The sequence below is a fragment of the Alligator mississippiensis genome, chromosome 12, assembly GCF_030867095.1.
Source record: "Alligator mississippiensis isolate rAllMis1 chromosome 12, rAllMis1, whole genome shotgun sequence".
NCBI classification, from domain to species: Eukaryota; Metazoa; Chordata; order Crocodylia; family Alligatoridae; genus Alligator; species Alligator mississippiensis.
In genome coordinates this window covers 43,487,388-43,509,520 of record NC_081835.1, presented here as the reverse complement: position 1 = coordinate 43,509,520, position 22,133 = coordinate 43,487,388, and the positions used below count along the sequence as shown (strand labels likewise).

The 22,133-nt window shown below is 47.5% G+C and overlaps 1 long non-coding RNA gene across 1 annotated transcript in view; it reads left to right on the top strand.

Annotated features, from left to right (window-relative positions):
* The first annotated feature begins 943 nt into the window (after positions 1-943).
* LOC109281861 (uncharacterized) overlaps positions 944-22,133 on the top strand; it is a 59,386-nt gene continuing 38,196 nt past the window's right edge. The window contains exon 1 of the long non-coding RNA XR_002088651.2: positions 944-1,020. This is a non-coding gene — a long non-coding RNA (uncharacterized LOC109281861). The remainder of the gene's footprint in view (positions 1,021-22,133) is intronic.

The following is a 22,133-nucleotide window of genomic DNA, read 5'->3' as shown; positions in this document are numbered from 1 at the left end:
GCTTGAGATGTATCACAGGCACATGGCCATGCAGCTCCTACACCCAACCCTCCTAGTGTGCATCACTGGAGGGGAGGAGAACAACGTCCTTCAAGGACCCCAGTGGAGTAGAGGGCACAGATCCCATGATCTTTCCTTGATCCAGCCCCCTTATGAAGGTGTCCTGACTGGTTTTATCTGACCAGTTGCTAGGAAATGCCAACAGTCCAGGGCCAGGCAGCCTGCACTGGCTCATTAATGACGGGTAAATAGGTAACTGGTTCTCACAAGCAATCTAGGTGGTTTGAACTGCATCAGGTCCCTCTCACATATTCACACCACAGCTGTGGTCTGCAAGCACTAGCAACACAAGTCAATCAGGGACACAGCTAGCTGTCAGGTCAGAGAGGGAAAATGCGTGCTGAGAAGTGGCAGATAAGGTTCTTTGGGTAAATCTGATATCTTTTATTAGACCAACTCAAACAGTTGGAAGTCTTCTTAGTAAGCTTTTGGACACACACCCTTTGTTAGGATGAGGAAGTGTCTGCAAATGGTCTGTGCCCTTCACAACTAACGGGTGGGGGAAAGAACCAGAGAGACCAAGAAATGAAGCCAACCTTGCTCTGAGAAGGAGCAGTGGGGTCAGTGGAGCTGCCCTTACCTGCCCTAGCTCTGAGCATGGTCCCAGCGCATCTCATAATGCAGTTTATCTCCTTTCTGGAAGTCTCCTAACCACAGCCTGGAACATGGCACAAAGGAGTTATTCTCAGCATCAGCACATGGGTAAGACTAGTTCTAGGTCACTTAGAAGGTGGACAGTGCCCTTCTTCCATTGGCCATGCATTACCCTTCGTACTGTAACAGAGTCACCTGATGTCTGTTCTCTACTGCTCCTCCCTGCCAACAGCATGCCTCATGTTGTAGCTCAGGAATGCTCACTGCCCTCAGTCATAATGAACCCGCTCCAATGCTGACTGCTGCCGGATGCTTACAGCACCTGGCGCTTTAAGAGGCCAAGCAGCCATCAGGAGCAGCCTGCAGGTGAGGCCAGGGATGATTATGGGGTGATCTGACCCAGGGAGCCTGCAGGTGGTGGCTATGGCTGGTTGGAAGAAATCATCTGACCCAGGAGGAGGGCTGGGCCTAAGGTGAATATAAGCCCAGGCCCTGACAGAGAGACAGAGGGGTTTGAGGACTTAGAGTAAGAGAATGAAGCCTGTGAGTAAAAGCTATGTGAGTAAGAGAATGAAGCTTGGAGCATGGTGAAGAGGTGGAACAGAGCCACACAATTGGCCCAGGGAATCTTTTATCATCTTCTACAGGCTCAATAGCCACCCCTGGAGATAGTATCTTGTCAACCCAATGTCCTGTTAGTTCATCAATATAGGTTACATTCCCTTGTCTTAGTGAATTAAGTGCAGCTGCTCCCCCCCTCCCCCCTGGGCAGCGTTCACCACTGCTAACAAATATCCTCTGGGATGTGCTGGCTGCCCTAGTGCATCTTAGGATGAATATAATACAGCTCCAGGTTCCCCTTCTGTTGCCCTTGGCCCCCATGTGGTGGTGGCTCCTAGACATGGCAGGAGCAGAGCAATGTAGCTTGGGACGGTGGCAGCTGGAAAGAGTTAATTTGAGCGGATGCTCAGATGACTTGATGTGCAACAAGGAGTCTCTGCTCCCCACAGGACCATGCCTTCTTCCCTATCCCTGGGAGAGCGGTGGGTTATGGTGGATAACATGCTGCTAGGATTCTCCCTTCTCAACTTGTTGCTGCCTAGATTGGCTCTTGTACCCTCTCCTGAAACTCGGGACAGTGGGAAGAACCTTGTACACAGCAATGGTTTTATCCTTAAAGGACTAGAGGTCAGGGGAGCAGGAGCAGTGAACTCAGTCTACCCAAGCTGCCCCCTCTTTCATTCAAACAGTAGCTCATAGCCAGAAACACAGGCCATGTCTGCACTTAATGGTGTAGAGGGATGAGATTACTTTTAGTTGTTATTGGGTTAGATGCACACATCCTCCAAGGCACTGCCTTAGTTAGAAAACACCAGTATTGCAAGGGTTACATATCCCTTTTGCTGACACATAAAAGGCAGCCTGGGGTGTACATCTCTTGAATTCTCTCATGCTCTCTCACTGCCCTCTATGGCAGCACTATCAGGGCAGGCTGGGCACTATCGCTGTCCCTGACCTCCAGGTCCCTTGCTGGGTCTGCTGCTCTCCCCAGGGAGTTGTGAGACTCAGGGCCATGTGGGTGCCTCTGGCATGGCTGGGGATTATGCAGCCTTCAATGAAATGCAGCCAACACAAAACCCTGACAGGATCCTTTTGATCAAGGCCCTGTTGGGGAGAAGAAAGGCTCCTCTTGTGGCTGGACGTGCCAGGATGACTTCAGCTCACAAAGCAGCAGAGCACTTCTGTCAGAGTTTGGAACATGCTGGGGCTTCCTTTGTGAGGCAGCAGGGAGTGGCGGGAAAGGCAGCGACCTTGGACCCTTCGCCCACTCCTGCCCTAACACCCAGGCCAGCTTGGATCCCATTCTGACCTAAGCCAGGCTTGAAAAGGGCATAGCATTGAGCTAAAATGACTAGCCATCAATCTCTGCAACTAAATACCCGCAAGGCCAAGCTTAATCTATTGCCTGTGTCTGTGATGCCCTCAACTCCCACAGGCTAAACAAAGAGAGGCCTTGCTTGTACTAGGATGGGGGACGGGTGCTGCTGTGGCGAGTGCTGGTGGTAATCTGGCAGGTGGCTCTGTCCTCTGAATGTTACCTGGCAGGGGAAATACCATGACCACTAAGGTGGTTTTCCTACTGGCAGAGAAAGCCACTTTCTTGGCAGGGGGTAGTACCCTGACCGAGGTAATGCATAGTAAGCCTCTCACTTTCACTTCCAGTGGGAAGATCTTGGCTATATGCTGACTTTATGGAAATGGGAGACTCCTCCCTAGCTTGCTCCTGTGGCCATACGGCTTAGGGCAAACGAAACTCAGGGGCATCTGAACCCCAACCTCCAGGCTTTGGCGAGCATCCTGTGTGTGGGCCCAAGGATCTGGAAGCATCTGACATATACTGCTTGAATGACTCAGATTTGGAAGTGATTTGGCTGATTTGACTTGGGACATGACTTTTTTATTAAGGAAAAAGTGTGGTTCTAGGGGATGCCATACTATGGGGAGAAGAGTCAAGAGTGTTCTTCTGAGTGCATTTTTGCCTCAGTGTGGGTCTAGGGATACCTTATTTGTGTACCTGTTTATCACATTTTAGATGTCCTTCCCAAAGCAAGCTCAGGGCAGCTTGCAATTAAAAAAAAGATAAACTATACAGATAAAAAAATATGAAATACAATAATATGTAATGGAACAAACTCCCCAGACAATGCTCAGAAACTTAACCTTGACCACTGAAGACCTTCCCAAATACAAAGGTCTTACAATGCTTCCAGGTGTCCAGGCTTGGGTTGTTGTGGGCCACAATGGCAAGGGAGTCCCAGGGCTGAGGCACAAATATCAAGAATGACCTTCCACATGTTTTCAGCAAGTGAACTTGGCTAACATGGTACTTGCTGGAGGAGTCTCTCGTGATTCTTGGGGATTGTGGTGGAACATAAGAGTGAAGTTAGCCCTTCAGGTATGTAAGGCTCAGGCCATTTAGAGCCTCAGGGTCAAAAACCAGCACCTTGAATTGTGCCCAGAAAGCTAGCAGAAGCCAGTGCATTTTTGTAGCACTGTTAGTACAGGACAGTGGCTTAGCTCTATCCCAGAGAAGGCTGCATTCTTAGTGGTGAAGGATAGCACCTGTGCAGGTGATCAGAGACTGGTAGGTAAGTGTGGTACTCCCGTAACATCTCTTGTTCACTCTGGAATAGGGACATGTTAAGGTTTCAGTTTGCTTTTACGTTTAAAGCACAGAGTTGGCCTCTCTGGTATAAAGGATATGGTGCCTCTGCACACTGCAGTGCTTACAGGATGACTTTTTTTGAGAAGATGCAAGTAAGGCTTAGTTCATGAGTCAAAAGGAATTAAAAACCCAAATCTTCTGCCTCTCAGTCTTCACTTTGCCCCAGCTGATCTTAGTAATAGACTAACCTAAATATTCAAAGCTGTTTAAAATTCACTGAAGTCTTGTTCATAGGCTATATCTTAAGAAATCAGATTGTAATTAAGCTGAATTACCAAAGACTGCTTCAAATTCTATGATTAAATAAATTAGAGAGTGGGTCAAGTCAAAAGCTCGGGTATCTCTTCAATGAAGACCCTGTAACTATATAGGTAACTGTGTTTATCACCACACCTCCTTAGTAGCTCTGTACTGGTTGCCATGTCTCTGTTATGATGCAGACCAGACACATGCTGTCTATACTTCTCAGTGGTAGATTATTCATCCCAGGTCTCACTGCTCTTTAATAGCTCCATGGTGACTACAAGCTTGGGCACTGGAGCTTGAAAGGCTCCCCATGGTGTTGCTGCCTCAGTTCTGCTGTGCACAGCAGCAGCACTGCTGGGGAAACCGAGGCACAGGAATGGACAAGGCTTCTATTGACTTGGGAACTGATGTTTGTCGCCTCCACCCTGGCTTGTTCTTTACATGGTGCTATTTTAGCCAACACTACCTGCTAGACTGAGTCAACTGCAAATTAAAGTTCAGACTCAACAGTTTATTTTAGCTGCCGCCAGGCAGAGCTGCAGCCAGTTGCAGTGGCTGCTGAGATCTGACAGCATCATGGTTTGGTGTGCCAGAGACTGCCCTGAATAAATAGCTTAAGGTTCATAGTATGAATCCTTACAAACATCTCACAGGAGCATGTTCTGGCCTGCTTGATTAGTACTTGTATATTATATTTCTCAACATTAAAAAAATAAATTAAGGAAATTTCCCACCTCCTAAAAGAATATGTTGAGAGGCAGGCATGGTTGACAGTCCTTATCACTGACTTGAGGGTAAAATATATGAGCGAGTCATCATCATTTTTCTAAAATCAAGCATTATAGGCTCAGAAAATTCAGAGTCTATACTCGCAAAATCTAAACATGTTAAAGTAAGATGTGAACATAAGTACCCTTAACTCTGTCCTGGACTGAGGACAGAAGGGGGGAAACCATGAAAAAAAAGAAATATTTAATATATTTTACCAATCAATTTGATGTGACCTGGGGCCACAAGCACTAAAATGCCTTGTTTGAATGGCAATTGCACAGCCTCTGTCCAGTACTTCTAGCTCCTATTGTGCGTTGTCCACGTGTGTACCTGGGCTGCTCACGTTGTGCACAGGGGCTGCTTCTCTGTTCTTTGCCGGTACATTCCTGGCATGGCACAGTCTCATTCGGTGATATATATTCAATACCTATAACTGAAGAGAGGCAGCAAGAAGGTCTGCATAGGGAAGGTAGTTGAATGCCATGGAGGATGTAGGCACAGCCGTTCTCTCAGCACCGAAGAATGCTCTCAGAGATGTCGTGGGTGGCATGCTATTTGAGCAATCTCAGGGTGGGGGGGCTGGCTCCTCTCACACAAGAACTCCTTTTAGTTGCAAGGCCTTGGGAGTCTGTTGTGCATGATTTAAGGGGTCTTTCTGCCAACTAATCATTGCAGTGCTTGGGGTCAGCAGCAACAAGCCTGAGCACCTCTTGCCCTGAAGATGAGCTACTGAAGAGCTACCCTTCCTCTTCCCTTCTAACCTTGTATGCTAGTTGGCTTGGCTGGAGGTCTCCTCTAGATTCCTGCTCCCTTCCTACCTTTAAAAGTAAACCATTCAAAAAAGTTAGTTTTGTCCCTTCTTCCTTCCAGCTAAATGTAGGTGCTGTAAGGGTGGGTTGTACAACAAGCAAACCTTCCCTTTGGGATAAGGGGATTTAGTGAAGGGCAGAGATGGGGCCTGCTGGAGAAGCAAAGCCAGTCCTTAGCTAGGGTACATCTGTGCAGCTCTACAGTCCTGACTTGAGAAAGATTATCTATGTGGCTCTAGCGCTTATCCACAGAAACTGAGGAACCAGCTTGCAGCACTTTTTTTTTTTTTTTTTGGGGGGGGGGGGAGGGGGCAGGGAATGAGCTAAAGACAATAAAGTCTCCTTACTGCCTTGGGAGAAGGCAGCTCTCACTGTCTTGGGAAACTGTCTCTGTCTCAGAAGAAGGCAGTCCTTGTTACCTCAGATGATGGCCCCCACAGCCTCAGAAAAGGACAGTCCCTAGTAATTCGTTATCTCAGGAAAGGATGGTCCCTATTACCCCGGGAGAAGGTTGTCCACACTGTCTCAGGAGACGGCAGTTGTTCTCGATCAAGTCTTGTCTTACCCTGGAGCGGGCAGCCTGCTTCTGCTTGGCGTAGGGGAGAGCTTCATTGTTGATGCGGACCCAAGTATTATGGCCCAAGTAACGAACTGTCATATTCTCTTTCTTCTAACACTGCGCAGATTCCCAGCACCTCTCCCTGGACTTGTCCAGCAGCCGGCTGGGAGCACTGAGCCTCCTTTGTTTGGTCAGGTGGCTTCAGTCCAAGGGAAAGAGCACCACAACCCAAGCATCCCTCTCCAGCTCAACAGGCCCTCTGGAATGTCATCGTCCTCATACAATAGGGGCCATTGTGGGAACATCCCCTTCAGCCTGTATACAAAGATGGGTGACTGTATCCCAAATATCAACAGACCCTCAAGTGTAGGAGGGGAAGAAAGTTTTTAAGGTGACCTCATGGAGGCCTTTGGCATTGACATTAGCATGATGAAATCCCTTCTCCATTTGCTGAGTAGGGTCTCCTGCCCCTGACTCCATCACTTTTAATGTTGCCCTTAATGTCCCTCTTCTTATATAACTTCCTTGACCACTTCTCACTCACCAGCTATCACCCAGCCTTACCTTCTGGCTCTCAGAACAGACACATCTCTCACCTCTCTGATACCCTGAGACATTCTAATACAAAACAATGGGTACACTGAGACAACAGGCCCTGAAATTTGTCTCTTTGGGTCCAGCATAGTTTCTTTTCCTTATTGATCCTGACTTCTCTCAGCCTATTGCTTCTTTTCTTTGTAAGAGTCTTTCTCAAGAAGCTAGTGACTCCAACGCACTGTCCTTCTCAGCCAGTCCTACTTCTCTACCCAACTTCTCTCTTCCATTTCAGAGTAGCACAAAACTCTTATCTTTGGTCACCTTCTCTTTTGCATGTGACCCAGGCTATCAGTGTCAGCTTTGGCTTGGAAACTGACCTGGTCACGTAAAGCCTGGAGGGTCACAAGGTAGGTTATTTGTGAGCACTGTTGCAGATCTCAGATCTGTTTTCCTGGCAGCAGCTTTTATGAGCTTTTATGAGCAAGCCAAGTTCAATTTGTGTAGACATATCCAGGAAACCAGCTCAGGGTTGGTAGCTAAGACTTGTTTAATCTAGGTAAGTAACTCACATGGAAATAAAATGGAATTAGTTAAGGGTTGAAGTGAAAGTATTTTGTAAAGGAGTGTTCCACCAGTCAGGGAACGAGGGCAGTGTTATGTCCATCACATTGTCAATTAGAGAACTCAAGGAGCCAGTTCTGTCTAGTGCAGCAGACTAGCCCAGTGCAGCAACAGATCTCCTTGGATAGAGACATGTCACCTATGAACTGTGCATCCAGTAGTGACCCTGATGGACAAGCAGGACAGGGCAAGTCACAGAAAGGCCATGACATATTTCTCCTGAAGAACTGGTGCACTTTGTGAATGAGAACTAACCCACTATTATCTTCATTCCCACTCCTAGGAGTTAGGGCTATAGTTCGCTAAACTCTGGATTTAAGACCTGGACACATGGCACGTTTATACTGATGTAACTTATTTTACACTAATGTACAGAAGCAGACACACAATGTTTAATAGCTATACACCAGTGTAACTTACTAGAACTTGGTGTACAGTTACTCCAGGAAAAATTAGGGGTAAAACTACAACAGTGTAAGTTATACCAGTGTAGGTATTGTATGTATGCTTCATCCCAGGGTAACTGTTTGCTCAATGCAAACAGGCTATTATTGGCTCCCTGCCACTTGGTGGTGAGGCAGTGCAATAGTGCCTATGGTGTCAGCTTCCTCTGGAGAGCTGGTTCTCTGTCTACTCAGGTAAGTACCAGTACTGATATTAGTTACACAGGTGTGAACATGTTATATGTCCAGGTCTAAAGATACAGCAAACACAACTCCTGTATCAGACAGCTCTCTTGTTCGAGGCTCCATATCACTACATCCTTTTCCCCTTTTCTCACTTTCTGTCTGTTCCAAGAGCCCCTATCTTTATTTTATATGTGGTCTTATCTCAGCCATTCCCTGACTCAACACAGTGGAGAAGGCTCAGGAGGAACAATCAATCTGAAATCAATATAGGACTGGTCTTGCTAGAGATCTCTGTGTAGTGTTACATGCTGACAACTCCTGCGAAAGCCATGGGTACTAAGGACTCTTGGTAATGTGCACACTGGCTCTTTGGCAGTGCAAATGCTTAGCATTCTCTGGACCTTTGCATTATGGAAAACTGAGGCACGTGGAGGTGACATGATTCATCTAAGCAGGCACCAGTGGAGCTGGAAACAGTCTCCTGTCTTCCAATTTGTGGCCTACTGTTCCTTTTTGCCTCCAGTAGTGTTTAAATCATAGTGTTGGCTACAAATGTCCAACTCGGGATCCTTAAAATTCTGGTTTATTAGGTGGACTGAAGCACTGTAATGAAGTTAAATCATAAAACTTGAGGCTGGTCCCCCCCCACACACACACATGCACACACACACAGTAGCAAGCTACAAGAGTCAGGTATACCTATCCCATAGGCGCTGGAGTCTGCCGTCGATGGCCAGTCGAGGCTTCTTCCAGCGTGGTGTTATCCTCCAGAAGGGGGTCGCCGCCTGGTCCTTCTGGCTGGACAGGTCGGGTGCTGGTCAAGTTGGAGATCAACTGGGCACTGCTGAGGGTCACTTTTCACTGGTTTTTATCTGTCCTTGGCAGACTTTGGTGACTCCCCAGTTTTCAGGTTTGCCCAATCCAGGGGTTGTTGACCCTCGTGGGACTTCCCCCTTGGTGGCTACTGGATGACATCTGTCAGCCCCAGGGGTCATCCGCATGTACGTGCAGGTTTGGGAGTCCGTTGATGAATTTTGAATAGGGCTCTGGGAGCGGTCGATCTGGAGATATTCATCCCAAAAGTTGGTCCCCGGCATTGATTAACTCAGACCAGGGCTTCTAGCCCTTGAACAGTGACGTTTAGAGATTTCCCGGTTGTTACATTGTCTTCTATTGATTTCTTCCGGTTGATCTGTGGTTTCCCTAGGTGTTAAAGGCCGCCTGCTACTGTGTTACGCATTCAATCACTGATTTACTTGCTCTTTCAGGGGCCCGCCTGATACAGGGAAGCGGCAGTTTGACTCCTGCCCTTGTTAACATTTTTACTAAACACATTTATAGTTGAAAGTTGAAAGGTGAGGCATATAAAATATAATCTACAAAAGTAATGCCATGGCATACAAATAGATAAAAATACCAAAATACAAGGGGAGATACAAAATACGCACATACAATTTTTAAAACACAATTCCTTATCTTAAAGTGAAAGAAAGAGGAAGGAAGAAAAGGTAGAAGAGGAAAAATATATCCAAGGAGGGGAGAGCAACTGCAGGAAAGAGGAAAAGGGGGCTTTCTGCTACAATAGAGCTGCACAGGGCAGCACTGCCACCTGGCATAATATGTAGGGAGGAGGGTTTCTGTGCTTGGGGAATAGTTTTTAAGCCTAACTTGTTGTAGGAGAACAGCCCTCATCTCCCTCATTATGCTCCCTGCCTTGCATTTCGCTGAATTAAATTGCTGTCTCTTTACTAATCCTTTTGATTTCATGGTGTCCATCTGGTTCCCAAATCCTGATCTCCAGAGCCAAGAGGATCAGGGCTGAAATATGAATCACTAGGGAATAACAGAGTCAGGAGGGGAGGGTAAAGCAGGGGTTGGACACGTCCCTTCCCGATCTTTACCCAAGCAAACAGGGGACTGTGTGGAAAGAGGAGAACTGCGACATTCCCAGGTATTCTCAAAAGATGCTTTGGAGAAGGTTGAGAAGGGACTTGATAGCAGCTTACCGCTATATCAGAGGAGTGCATCAGGAGCTCGGTGAACAACTGTTCACTAGGGCACCCCCAGGGAAGACCAGGACCAATGAATGCAAACTCCTGGAAGGCTGCTTCAGGCTTACTAGTAGGAGAAACTCCTTCACAGTCAGGGTGTCCAGACTGTGGAATAAACTCCCTCCAGAGGTGGTGCAGTCACCTATCCTGGAGGTTTTCAAGAGGAGACTGAACAGTCATCTCACTGGGGTCACCTAACCCCAGTTGTCTTCCTGCCTAGAGTCATGGGGCTGGACCCGATGATCTGCAAGGTCCCTTCCAGCCCCTAACAATCTATGAATCTATGAATCTCAGCCAGCCCCTGCTCAAATGAGATCATCATCAGTAGCTTTTAACATCATAGGCACCTTCCCATCAACCAAGATGTCACAAGCAAAGCAGAACCAATGAAATTTTAAAGGAACAAAGATGCCCTACCAAACTCCCTTTCTGCTGCCCAGGAGAGGAGTGAGGGAATGGATGACAGACACTAGTCGCATCACCTAATGTGTGAGTGGAAGACACTCAGGAACTGCAGTGGTACAAGTGAGATCCCTCCCCATACGGGCTAGAAGAAGGTATCCACACAGCATTGCTCACAGGATCACTGTCCTCCTGTTACAGGCCAGCAGGTTCCCAGCTCTGCGGTTCAGCTCTGACCTGAGACATGCAGGTCCTGGGGTTCTAGCCCCATGCACCCTAGCAGGGCTCCCAGGCTGCCCTGCAAAGCAATGGGATTCTTTGGAGCCTGCTGCCAGGACACGGCAATGTGCTGCCACCTACTGCCCAAGTGCCAGCAGCACTCATACCAACTTCCCTTCATACAGTCCAGCTTCTCTTTCATTCCTGGAACTGGAATGAAACCGCGAAAAGCTGGGAGTGCTGAGGACTCTGGGAGAGATGCAGGACTGAGGGCCCAGAGAAGACCTTTGCATCTAAGGCTGCAGTTAGCTACTGAAGTCAGAAAACCCAAGATGTGCTGCAGCCCTTTCACCATGAGTTTAGACACACCATAAGTTTTAGACCGCATATCCTGGGCACTGCACAGCAGTGTGGTAAGTAAGTAGGATCCCCCATCCTGGCGGGGAGGGGCAATCTGCTAGATCCCACGGTAATGCTGTGTTCTCGTACTGGGAAAATCCCTACTCCTGGACACCAAGATGCTTGTTGGGTAAATACAAAGACTTAGCTGTCAGTTGGCCCATGTCTGTATCCTGCTCCTCCTCTACAGTTTAAATTCAGCCTTACCTGCCTGCTCATCAGGGCCTTCTCATCTTCATTGTAGCTCTTCCAGTCCTCAAGTTCCCCTATGCCCCCCAGTTGTATCAAATACAGCTGTTGAAATCCTCTCATCAGCCCAACCTAATAGTCCTTCTTTTGGCTTCCCAGTGCCACAGCATCCAGTCTCTTGCCCTCCCCCTTTGCAGCCAAGTCCTTCTCCACCTCTCCAGTCATCTCCTGCCATGCACCTTCTTTACTCTGCTGAGAGCACCAGTCCTGGGCTGTCTTTAGTGCCACCTCTTACATGTGGTACACCCTCTCAGAGGTGATTCCTTCTGCTGGGTTGCTTGGTAGACATCAGTCCCCAAACGACAGGATAGCAGCAGGGACTGGTAGGCTGAAATGCCTTAAACCTACTACTGTTAGCCTAAGCGTCCCATCGCCTGTCTCATTCCTCATGCCATTTGCCACACTCATTCCATTCACCTTCTCATAAAGGACATTGTTCTTCATGGAAAGGGACTGCTTCATCCTCAGCATCTGCACATACTTTGGCATATCATTTGGCTGAATGTAGACAGATTTGCAGGGGGAAGCAGAAGGCCTGTCTCAGACACAAAGGCTGCTCCTTTACCACATGCCAAATCCTTCTCCATGTGATGGAGTAGAGCAAGGGCAGTCAAAGCTTTTTCAGGAAACAGGGTGTCATATTTTCCCTTTGCTTCCATCTTGGGCTGAGCTGTTTGGCTGAAGCTTTCCAGAGAATTCAGCCTGAGATGCCTGGCCTGGGAAATGCGGACAAAGGGCTGAGCACTGGTAGAGTTATGTACAGTACAGAGATTTATAATGGTGAAAAGCATCAGGCAAACTAGGAGGGGGGCTTGTAACCCAGATATAATAGAATGATATGAAATTTTCATACAACAAATAATCTTGTTTTTTCCTTTATGAAAAGTCAATTTCTGGAGCAATGGTTCTCAGCCTTTTTGGACTCGAGGCACTCCTCATTGGATTTGAGGCACCCTTCCATAATTTTTGAAAATCGAGCAGCACCCCATTTAAAAAACCTAATGTATTCATTACACTGTTAACCTCTTTGCAGAGGGGCCAGGCAGTGGAAGCAGGGGAGCAGCCAGGCAGGGAGAAGCCTGAGCCTGCGCTTATCTCTTCCCACCTGCTTATTGCTTCACACCTTGTGCCACCCTTCAAGAGATCTTCTGGCCACCCAGGATACCTTGGCACCTTGGTTAAGAATTATTGGTCTAGGGAAAGGGTTATTAGAACAAGAAGTGAGGAAACACCTCTTCCTGATAGTCTGTCATTGTTTTAGAAAACAAAGTCAGTGTTTTGCACAAGGAATCTAACCCAGGGCTGCTCCCTTCTGTTCCTTCAGCTTCAGGCATGGGGTGCCCGGTACTAGGGCTTGCAGGCATGGGACAGCAAAAGGCAGCCCCATGCAGTGCCTCTCTCAAGGCAATTTTCCCTGGACAGCCAAAGGGCTTTCCCAGGTCCTGGACACCACCAAAGGGACATGAATAGGTTACAGCACTGTGTTCCACTGTCAGTTCTCACACAGGCTTAGGGTTGTAGTTCATCCCCTCTTCTATCTCATCTCCATCAAGGGCTCAGAACAAAGCATGAAATGCTGCTTGTACTTCAAAGACTAGACTCTCATCTCCATGAAACCGCAGTGCTCTTCTGCAGAAGGCAATGGAAATGTTTCATCGCACAGCACAGGGAGGGCCAGCATGTGATCTTAGCACATATCCCGGAGACTGAGAACAGAGCTGGTCAAGATCAGGACCACCCAGCTTGAGACCACTCTATGGGGCACATCTACACGAGACGTTTACTGTTCAGTGTCTACAAGTGCGCCCCTATTAGGGCACATGAAACTAATAAACTCTGCAGCAGGGTAGTACTTGTAAATACAAGTACTATGTCATCTGTGTAAGTGACAAGACATCCTCTGGCAGCTCAGCTGCCATTGGCTGAAATGCATAGCTTTGGTTAATGCCCTGAGTTCATTTTAATGATTAAAGGGTCAGCTCCAGGCAGCCCTTTAGCATCTTTTATTTGCTTTAAATTCATTGGCTTTAAATGGCTTAATACTTGTAAATACAAATACTACTCTGCTATGGAGTTTTTTTGTGTGCAGCAGCACACATGTAGATGTTGCTCTGGCTGGCTGGGGCACAGAGTCCTGTAGGATGGGGCTAGTAGGCAGGCAGTCCCCATGCTGAAGCACCCTCGTATCTCAGCCAGTCCCTCTGCAGCATTTGGAGCCTGGTCAGAGCAGCCCTGGGCTGGCAGGCTGACCCCTGGGTCCCCTGCTAGCTGAGGCTGCTCTTACTAGGTGCTTCATGCTACGCGTGAATAAACTCCGAAGCAATATACTCCAGGATTTTTTGCTTCAAGCACATATTTAATGGTGCATACGGGAGCAAAAAACTCCAGAGCAATAAGCTCTGGACTTTATCTGTGTTCATTAATTGCATGTGTAGATGCGTCTCAAGCTGGGCCCCAGCAGAAATAATGTCTAACAAAGTTTTTTAAATACCCCCCCCACCTCCCTGCCCCCCACTCCACCGTGTGTCTCTTCCCTTCCCCCTCCCCCTCCCTGGCTGGCAGTGCAGAGAAAGCCAGCCTGGCAAGGCTGGGCCATCCTGTTGTCTGATGTTTACACAGAGCATCTAGGAGATATGTCATCCTCAAAGTCTCTTCAGATATTTCAAGGCTAATTGTTGCTATGCTCAGACTTGTCAGACAGCTCCCTGCAAGAGTCTATGGAGATTCTGTAGAGCTGCACATAAGGGCAGACTGGGGTCATCTCTCCCTTAATCTCTTTTGAAAATTAATTTATCATCTCTATAAGTGATATAACTTCCTCCAGCAGCTCAGCTGCCATTGGCTGCGATGCATGGCTTTGCTTAATGCCCTGAGTTTGTTTTAACGATGGAAGGGTCAGCACCAGGAAGCCTTTTAGACAAGCACCTTTTATTTGTTTTAAATTCATTGGCTTTAAATGGCTTAATGCTTGCTGTTACAGCTGTAATTCTCTGTCATCTTCATTAATAACCGCAATAAGGGCTAGAAAAGATTAGTGACTCATCAGAGAAGACAGTGAAATTATCCCCCCATCCCCTGGGGTCTTAGGAGGACACAATCACTAAAGTGCATTTAACTGAAACCCAGGCACTGGTGCCAGTTTAGGATTAAATGTTTAGGATTAAAGTTGATTGCTATTGTTGTTGTTGTTAGTGTTATCATACAGCCTAGAAGCCTTAGACATGGATTAGGACTCCACTGCTCTGTGCCAGGTGCTGTACAAATGCAGACCAAAGAGATGGCTTCCTGCTCCAAATATTTTACAATGTACAAGAGATCCTAATCAGCTCCGTATTTATGCATTAAAGCAAAAATAGTCTTAGAAAGACAAGGGTGCAAGCACAGCTGAAGGGTTTACTCACACATAGAAAAATGGATGTAACTGCATATCAGAAGTCACAGATAAATGAGAAAGGGCATAGACACACATCACATTTACTATGGAACACGTTGACTTTATTGCATGTGAAAGTGGAGGAGATACTCCACACAGTCTTGTTACAGAGTAAGTCTCTCTTTTCTCTGGTAAAAGCAACTTTAAAAAATAGTAGTGACTTTACCTTGGGGTCACTGAGCTTGTAAATGTCATATGTTCAGCCTACTCATCAGGGTCATGCCAGGGTAGCCATTCACTCCATGCAAAAAATCTATTACAAGCTCTCCCACCATCTAGTGACCAAGCCCTGTCATGGCACTTACTGTGGACAGCCAGCTTGGACAAGCTAATTGTGTATTCACTCCTTACTACAGTTATATCCAGGATAAATTACTCTTTAGTAATCATGGTGGGTATTCACACTTAGTCTGGGATAGGAATACATCCTGCTGCTACCCCCTACACTATACCATGGTGAACCAGTTAGTTTTAAACTTACCGTCTTGGGACAGACAGGCAGTAATCCCAAGCACTGTTTCCAAAACTAACTAGGCTGAATATGAAACCTGGTTGCAGTTCATATTATAGCCCTGTTGAAGAAATGTCTGAGGCTCCCTGCTGTAGTCACAACCTCCCAAAGGCTTCCCAGAGGTTTTGCAGAGCCCCAAATGCAGGGAAGGGATCAGGGAAGGAAGTAAGATGTGCAGGGAGAAAGGAGAGAGGTTGTTGTCAAAATGTTGACAAAATGTTGTCAAAATGAACAGCAGGGAACATGGTGTGAAGAGCTGGTCTGGGGAGGTTGATCTTGGGAGAGGCAGAATTTTGTGGAGGTAGTCATGTTGAATACATGCTGAGGGAGGGGGGCTTTGGAGGATCTGGCCAGTGCTGTTCCAGAAGTCGCTGCTGGGTGGGCCCTGGCTGTTTAGAAAATCCAGACCTCACTGTGAGTACGATGCACTTGACAAGTTGGGTCCCCATGCTCTCCAGTTGTTATTCTTACCTACAAGCATCATTATTACAGGGATGTGAACGCAAATGGCAAATGGTCCACAGAGCTGCAAATGGGCAGGAGGTGCCTGCACTATTTTTTGCTCATAAAGATGTGGCGCACAGGATGAAAATTTTTAAACACCCCCAGTCTCCAGCATAGGCCTGGAAGTGATCAGTCTTGGGTTCTATCCTTAATTAGGCCACTGAATTTCAGTGTGAGCTCAAGCAAATCACCTTGCCTCTCTGTTCCTCAGCTTCTCTGCTTGAAGGTGTGTAGCCCCCTCTACAAAGTACTCCCAGTCCCGCTCATAAAAAGTATTTTAAGTACAAGTTATTAGTCTATAAGAATAAGAACAAAACAGAAAACCTTCTCCATGCTTATGTCCAATTGACATGATCAGACAGAAGATAAATCAATTACTTTCTCCCTTAGTACAGTACATTTAATTAAATGTGGTCTCTATGTCTTAGGAGACTTTGTGCAAGTCACTGAGTTGGCTACATATGAAAGCCTTCAATGAAGATTTAATTTACTACAGCACTGCTTTTATGTCTGTGAATTAAGAGATCTTCTTAGGTGGACTCTCATTCCTGAGCCATCTGACTAGAAGAACACGTGCAGTCTTGAGGCTGAAAAGAAAAGCTTCATTTTTTTCACAAAGCTTTACAAGGAAAGGATATGAAGAGGCATAAGGAATCCCAGGGGCTAGAAATTATTGGCTGAAACAGACAAGAGTCTTGCTGCAAACCTGGATCAAAACAACTTCAAGGGCTTAAATCAAATGCCATAAAACAACTGTTGTCGTCTTATTTTACACAAGAGGATCAGGTTCCAATCTCAGAGGAAATCTCAGTAATTCCTTTTGAAATCAATAGTGTTACTTATACTGGATTTACAGTAGTTGAAAAGAGCCTTCCCCTTCACTGTGATCTGACCGTGGAGAAAATGAGAGAAGCCAGGATTTTTGTTGGTTCCTTCATTGGAACTATAGTTTAGAGAAATGTTAGACAAGCTTAGGGACAGGGCATGGGGGGAAGGGTTGTGGGAGGGGCAGCGAGATGTGCCCCCATTATCACTGGTCTCAAGAGCCACCCACTGGCACTGTGTGTGATTGATGCATATTAGAGCAGGGGCTGCTTTGCCCTGAATCTGGTTCACAGTGAAAGAAAAGCAAGACTTTTCCTCTTCCTAGTCTGGGCTGAGCCATCATCTGTAAGAAATTGCCCACAATAACAATGCAAAGCCTAGGGCTTGAGAAAATGCATGTCTCAAGACATGAAGCACGTGTTGGCTTTCCTGATCCAAATGTACTAGGTCTGCACAGCCAGACGCCAACTGGTGCTTCTGTTGAGATAACCACCTTCATGCCTCTCTTCCTAGCTGGAATACACTGTCTAGCTCTCCTGCATGGAGAGGGATCTGTGCCCCTCCAGCTGGCTGTTTCCAATCAGTCACTTCCAAAAGCATCAATGTTGGTTGGTGCCCTTATACCCAAATAATTGGGAAGATCCAATGCCTGTGGGGTCTGTCCTTTCACCTCCAGCCTGGCCATGCCTTCCCTTGGTCAGCCATCAGGGGGTGCTCTACACCAGAGGTTCCCAAACTGCGGTATGCATATTCCTGGGGTTACAAGAAATAATGGCCACAAGCTAGCAGAGAGCAGATTTAGATTGGACATTAGGAAACACTTCTTCACAGTTCGAGTGGCCAGGGTCTGGAATGGGCTCCCAAGGGAGGTGGTGCTCTCCCCTACCCTGGGGGTCTTCAAGAGGAGGTTAGATGAGCATCTAGCTGGGGTCATCTAGACCCAGCACTCTTTCCTGCTTATGCAGGGGTTCGGACTCGATGATCTATTGAGGTCCCTTCTGACCCTAGCATCTATGAATCTATGAAACACAAGCCATCTCTGGGGGGTACATGGGATAAACTATGTAATGGCAGATTGAATGTTTATTCTAATAATAATTGGCATTTAAGGGTTTAAAATATAAAATGTATGCTGGTAGGGGTATAGGAGCAGCTGGTAAATCTGGACGGGGATACGCAATAAGAAAAGTTTGGGAACTTCTGCTCTACATCTATGTTCATCAGTCCAGCAGGGACAGCTTTGAGGACCAGTGGGCACTGGCAGGGGACAGGTTCTGGCAGACCTACTGCCACTGTTATCAAATGGGCCAAGCTGTGGCCACTACCCAACTCCGAGTGCTCAAGGCTTCTGCAGCAAATAGCCCACCTGGGAAATGATCACTGTGGCCTGCAGAAATGGAGGGCAGAATGGGTTTAGCACTGTGTTCAGGTCTTGGTGAAAAGATGCAGCATGTTTAGATTCTCATCTTTTACTTTTGAAATAACTTGCATTAACTTCTCTGCCTTCATCTCTCTTGCCCCAGCTCTCCTCCAGCCCTACCCCTGAAGGGTTATATGACTTATAGGCATTTCTCTGGCTGTGAATTCCCAGCCCTGAGTGCCCTGCACACAACTCAGCTAATGCCCCTCACTACTCACAACCCCCTGCCCTTCAAAATCCAGTCCTGTCACATACGCATATAAGATTGGAAGGGTGTCTTGGGCTATGAAGTCCAGTACCCTGCATTCACAGGCAATCACTTACTCAAGAAATCTCTAAAATTGCCACTTCAAACCCTCCCATTCAAGTACAAGGAACAAAACCAAGACCAAGAACAGCCTGCAACATGTCATAGGTAGATGCAAAGGAGATGAAGGCATTGCCAATTAGTTGATTAATATATGCTCAGAAGTTCCTGGGAAGAGGATCATGCCTCATGCATAGAGGAAGGCAAAACCCTACACAGTTGTTTCTAACCTGACCCCGAGAAAAAATCCTTCCTGACCCTGTATTTGGTGACTGGTATGACCCTGAGTAGAGGAGCAAGACATGCCATCCAGGAACCTCAGAGCTTTCTAAGTACTGGCAGGAGCATCAGCACACACCATCAAAATCCCACAGGCTTAGCTGTGGGCCAGCATCCCAATATCTCAGAGGAAAGGAAAAAAATGGAAAACAGCAGCCAGTTGCCATTTACACTCATGAGGAAGAAAATATCCTTTCTTGGCCTCTGCTGGCAACAAGGAAAAGCCCTAAGCATGGGATTAGCAGACACCTTCCATACTACCAAAGAGCTACTTCTGTATCCCAGCCTGGGGATTCCACCTATCACACACCAACTGTTGAACTGTGAACTGCTTGTCCTACCATACCATGCCTACCATAAACTCACTGAGTTCTGTCTTAGAGTGATTCAGGTTCTTTGACCCTACAAGTCAGATTGGAGGACCATTTCAAAATTTCACTCTGCTGATGGTTAGAAATATTCTCATTTCCAATCAGAATTTGTCCATAGCCAGACTTCTCGGCGTGGCTCCACTTTTCCTAGGGGTGGTAAGCATGCCCTCTTTTCAGAGCTTTCTATCTCTTTTTCTGGCTGGGTTGACCCTGCCTCAGGTCCCGCCGTGGGAGGCCATTCCGGCGCCTCTGTTTTTTTCTCCCTGGGACACAACGCCCCGCTCAAGATGCCTTGGGATGTTCCGAGTCTTTGGCTCAGCTTCCTAGCTTGTGTCCCTTGTCCACTCGTTGTCCGGCTTGCTGTCTGGCGGCCTGTCTTCGGCCTCACACCTGGATAAAAAATCCGCCACAATGTTACTTTTTCCGGGGCTATGTAGTATTTGGAATTTGAATGGTTGCAAGGCCAAGGCCCATCTTGTTATTCGTGCATTATCAGTTTTGGCCCTGCTCAGCCACTGTAGGGGTGCATGATCTGTTATAAGCTTGAACTCTTTCCCCATAAGATAGTAATGGAAATGTTCTACAACCCATCGGATCACTAGGCACTCCCTCTCTATTGCTGCATACTGTGACTCTGCAGGGAGTAGCTTACGACTTAAGATAAAAGGTTTGTGAAAGTTGGGCGTGTGTATCACTACGTTTTCACATAATGCCTTCTTTAGGAGTTCAAAATTATGCCTCATCTCCACGGTCCATTTTATGGTCCTCGTCTTTCATCCCTTTAGGGCTCTGGTGAGTGGTGCTGCCAACTCTGAGAACCGGGGCATGAATCACTGGTAATAATGTCATCCCCAACCCCAGGAAGGACTGTAAGCTACCTATTGTTTTGGGGCATTGTAAAGTTGTGAATAGTTTCTACTTTATCTGCTAGCAGTCTGATGGTACTCCGCCCTACTAGGAAGCGCAAGTACTTTGTCCGTCTCTGGGCCAGAGCACACTTCCGTGGGTTTGCCGTCATCCTAGCCTCTTGCAGTTCTGTTAGAATGACTCATAATGCTCTCTAATGCTGGGCCCAGGTCTGGATGAAGATGAAGATATTGTCAATATAGGCCGCAGCGTAGCCAGCATGTGGTGCAAGGATTCGATTAATTAAGCATTGAAACATCGCGGCCACCCCATGGAGTCCAACTGGCATCCAAACAAACTTGTATAGGCCCCATGGGGTCCCGAAAGCTGTTTTTACTTGATCTCCTTTGGCTATGGGTATCTGCCAGTACCCTTTAGCTAAATCGAGCATCGTGATGTAGTTCACGTTCCTGATACGCTCCACTAGCTTGGTTACGTGGGGCATTGGGAAGGCATTGAAGACGGTCATCTCATTGAGGCGATGATAGTCCACGCACAAATGGAGTGATCTGTCCAGTTTGGGGACCTGGACCAGTGAGCTCCGCCAAGGGCTTCTTGATGGTCATATCACCCCTTGGTCTAACATTTTCATGATCTCCTCGCGGATCTCCCCAAGGAGGTGATGTGGCACAGACCACCACCTCTCCCACACTATTTTTCCTGGTGGGGTGTTTATTATGTGGTACACTCCCTGGGCTCAACCTGGGTCTTCACGGAAGATGTCCCTGAAGCTCTGCACTATCACTTTCATCTCAGCCTTCTGAGGGGCTGAGAGTTCTTCACTTATCTGGATGTGGTTTTCTGGGCAGGCTGTTGGCCCCACTATCGTTAATCCCTGTGTTCCCAAGGCTTCCGCCTTGCTTTCAGTAAAAGTGGTCCACCCTTCAGGTCCAAGCCACTCTCGTAGCAGGTTGATGTGGTAGATCCGTCTTTCCCACCTGTGCCCTGGCCTATGGACCTTGTAATCCACTAGCTCAACCCTGCAGATTACCTTGAAGGGGCCTTGCCACTGCATCAAGAGCTTACTTGCAGAAGTTGGCAGGAGTACCAGGACCTTCTGACCTGCCCTGAACTCCCTTTCCTTTGTGGGGCTATCGTACCTGGCCTTCTGCCACTGTTGTGCTTCTTGCAGGTTGTTCCTGGTCATGTTCTGCACCACCTGGACGCGTTGTTGGAACTCTTGCTGGTAGGTAGTCGGGGTTCTCGCTGTCCCCGTGTCTTGCTCCCAGTCTTCCTGCAGCACCTCCAGCAGACCCTGGAGTCGGTGCCCCAAGATGAGTTCGAACAGTGAGTACTTTAACAAGTCCTGTGGGGTGTCTCAGATCGCAAACAGAATTAAAGGGAGTAGCAAGTCCCACTTCCGGGGATCGCCCTGGATGCATTGTCATAACATCCTTTTTATTGTGCCATTGAGGCGCTCTGTGAGGCTGTTGGTTTGCGGGTGGTATACGGAGCTTTGTAGGTGTTTTATTCGCAGTGTTCGACATATGACCTGCAGTACCCCTGACACAAAATTCCACCCTTGCTCAGTCAAAATTTCCTTGGGTATTCCCACCATTTTATCAATTCTTCGGCAATTTGTGGGGCTGTCACCACCCTGAGCGGGATCGCCTCTGGATACCTGGTAGTGTAGTCAATGAACACCAGCATGTACTGATGCCCCATACTACTCCAGGGTAGGGGTCCCATCACATCCATTGCTATCTGGGAGAAGGGCCCGTCAATGACGAGTAACAGTTGGAGTGGTGCCTGGGTGGGGTGGTCTTCTTGTATGCTGCACACCGGCAGGCAATATCTTCCCCCAGTCCTGGTCAGAAAAACCATCGAGCCACTTTGGCTGTGTTTTTGTCCCAGCCTAGATTCCCTCCCGTAGGGTTTGCACGGGCCAACAGCCATACCACCTGATGAAACTGGGCAGGCACCACCAACTGAGCTGCTTCTTGTTCTCCCTGCCTCCCCCTCTGGACCTGGTAAAGTAGCTGGTCCCTTACCTTGAACTGCGGGGTACTAACGCTGATCTCTGGTTGGTTACTCCTTGTTTCGAGGATCGGAGCCTTGATTGCTTGGAGTACTTCACCTTCCTCTTCTGTTTCTTTGAACTGGGGCCCACTGATCATGTTGTTTAAGTCCACTTCCTCTGTGTCCCCTGCCAGCTCCCTTCTGTCTTCAAGCTCCCTGAGCCACCCATCACGATCCTTGAGTCAC